This window comes from Pinus tabuliformis, chromosome 9 (assembly GCF_031772625.1).
Source record: "Pinus tabuliformis cultivar Carrire ecotype Pingquan chromosome 9, CPIR1, whole genome shotgun sequence".
NCBI lineage: Eukaryota > Viridiplantae > Streptophyta > Pinopsida > Pinales > Pinaceae > Pinus > Pinus tabuliformis.
The window spans coordinates 1,874,991,594-1,874,994,913 of NC_142307.1; the positions used below are offsets into that span (position 1 = coordinate 1,874,991,594).

General features: G+C 32.4%; 1 pseudogene; it reads left to right on the plus strand.

The window, feature by feature from the left end:
* The first annotated feature begins 1,400 nt into the window (after positions 1-1,400).
* On the plus strand, positions 1,401-2,060 carry LOC149156377 (vacuolar iron transporter homolog 2 pseudogene; annotated as a pseudogene).
* The last annotated feature ends 1,260 nt before the right edge of the window (positions 2,061-3,320 follow it).

Consider the following 3,320-nt stretch of genomic DNA (forward strand, 5'->3'; position numbering starts at 1 on the left):
TTACATTCTACTCAATATTTCCCCTCACTCCTACTAATTTTATTGAGCACCTCCCTACAACTGAAAACCTAACGCAAAGAAATATAAATTTATTATTATTAACGCCGTGAAATTTAGCTGGTTATTATTACAAGATATGCCCAATTGAATCCTCCACTTCCTTTTCCTAATTTTAATTATTATTTTTTAACTAATTTTTTTTTATTTTAAAGTAACGTTACACATATCTTCAACATATACAATATATATTAACCTACACATAACGTTACAAATATCTTTAGCGCATACAATATATATTAGCCAACATATATTTTATTTAATATTTTTTAATGTAAAGTTAAGTTAGTGACAACATCTCCCTCATTATTTTTTAATATTTTTTATGTAACATTACAACATCGTGACAATATCTCCCCTATATACTAAATTGTAGAAGAACTCTTACTGCAATTAAATAAATCAGAGAGAGAAAAAAAAAAAAAAAAAAAATTACGATTAAAAAATAATTAAAATGTTTAGGAATATCCTCACTATTCCTACTTGCAATATAGTGGTATTGCGATATAGTGGTCAAAGAACATGCCCATATTATTAAAACATCATAATTAATTATCCATGCTGAAATTAAAATAATACATAATAATTTTTATATATTAAAATGGAGACCTGACACCAGTAGATGTCGGAACATACAACTGAGTTTTATAAAAAAGGCACAAAGTGAAACCATTTAAAAAATACGTACTTTGACAGATTCCTAAGCCTATGACACATGCCAATCGTTTCATATCAATCAACAATATTCTTGCGATACTCCTCTTATCCACTGGTTTTAATACAGGGGCTGCTCATCACCACGGCCACAACCAAATACCATGGTTAAACAAATGAATCAATAAAATAAACCTAAAAGAACTGTACGTACCCCCAAAATTACTCCTAGTGAACCCCATCGATATAATAATATAAATTTAGCCTCACTCGATGCTCATCACCACGGCCACAACCAAATACCATGGTTAAACAAATGAATCAATAAAATAAACCTAAAAGAACTGTACGTACCCCCAAAATTACTCCTAGTGAACCCCATCGATATAATAATATAAATTTAGCCTCACTCGATATTATAATTTGGATCGACGTTATTGTGAACCGCACACAGACAGAAAATGCAGTAAGCAGGATGTGTTGATGGCGGCGGTCAACAGTTTGGCCTGTTGAGACCGCCAATAGGATATGGCGGTCGGCTACTGTTTGGCGGCTTAATGTCGGTCGTCAATATATTATATTTTGCGTTAATCGCTTGCTTTGATTGTTCGCTTTGTTTTCTTTGATCTTCTGGCAGGAAGTCACCTTTACAGTTGCAAATCCGTGAAATAGAAGCTATTTCTACAAGAATGGACGGGGAGGTTATAGAGGTATCGCCATGTCCAGAACAATCGGATGTTGTTGTTACGATACCAGTTCACAATTTGACCGGAAGGAAAGAGGGAGAAGGAAAATGTGTAGATAATTCCCAGCAAAGAGGGCAGTGGCTTAGGGCTTCTGTGCTGGGAGCCAACGATGGATTAGTGACCATAGCATCCTTAATGATAGGAGTGGGAGCAGTCCAATCAAATGCAAAGACCATGGTTGTAACAGGTTTGGCAGCCCTGGTGGCAGGAGCTTGCAGTATGGCGATTGGGGAATTCGTTTCAGTGTATGCTCAACGTGATGTAGAAGTCTGTACCATGAAAAAAAGAGCAAAGGATGTGCTAAATCCTAATAAGGATGAAAGCCTCCCTAAACCGTTCCTGGCAGCAATTGCATCGTCCCTCGCATTTTCTGTGGGAGGAGTGGTGCCCTTACTCTCAGCAGCATTTATTACTCATTACGCTATTAGAGTCGTGGTGCTGTTATTGGTGTCGAGCGTGACCCTTATAGCTTTTGGTGCAATCGGAGCATACTATGGCCGCACTCCCGTGGTGAAAGGAACTCTGAGAGTACTGATAGGAGGGTGGTTGGCCATGTTGGTAACCTACGGCTTGCTAAAGCTCTTTGCAACTATATCAGGATAGTATTTTAACCTGCGCATAGCTATTTCCAAATGTATAGTTTACATCGTACAATCAAGTATATGTGCCAGGATTGTAGTGATAAGCTGTAATAGTTATAGATGACAATTGGCTACTCAGCGAAAAGAAATTGTATATATTCACATTTCATGAGGGGGTTTATTCCTCATTTAGCTCTTTGCTAATGTAATTCTTCAAAATTATTTGAACCTTAAGGCTATTATTTTAATTATATTTGAACTTTAAGGCCATTATTTTAATTACATTTGGATAATTGTACCATGTATTTCATATACCACGGAACAAAATTTTAATACTAATTTCCTTTTTCTGATATAATTTTGCAGGGGAACAGGAATTTGTATGCGGAATTTAAAATAATTATTAATAATTATTTGGTTATTAATAATTATTTGGTGAAAGGTAAAGAATTAATTTATATTTTTAATAATAATAAAATATTTTTTCTTTTTAATTAATTTGAATAATAAAATAATGTCTAAACAAATGTCACATGAAATACTTGGCTTTTTTTTTCTATGTGGTATTGATAAGCCATAGTATTGGAACAAAGTCTATTTACAGAAGAAGAATCTTCATGGTTAAATATGGGTGAGTGTTTATGATTAAAAATTTTGTTACATGTTTTGTTTAAATGTATGTACACCTTCAGTGGGTCTAATGGTTAAGAGTATCTGTTTCCTCTTAAGAGATCATAGGTTGAAAACTAGAGGGGGGTAGAGAATGTATGGGTTCCTTGTCCGGCAAACAAGGGGTCTCATGGATAATAATAATAATAATATATATATTGTAATTTATATATTATTTTTCATGACAATGATGATATGTTTAATTTAGTTAATTTTGATAATGTGAAAAGTTTTATGAAACAAGTTTTTTTTATGCTTATTATGAATTGATATTTATAGACATTGAGTATATTTTTTATTTTTTGTTGTATACATAATCTCGATGAGGTCAAGAATTTCAAAATGGTTTTTATGTTTTAGAACTTATTTGGTGTGTTTGTAACGTCTCGTTTGTCTACCCCTTTGTAAATTCTCAACTTGAGAAAATTAAATTACTAATAAATTAAATGGCACATAAATATTTTGAAGTTATCAATATTTATAAATCATTTAATTTATATAACCAGAGAGACTAGAGTATATATATATATATATATATATATATATATATATATATATATATATATATATCTTAATATACTTAATAGTCAATCAATGCACAGAGATAGGTCCC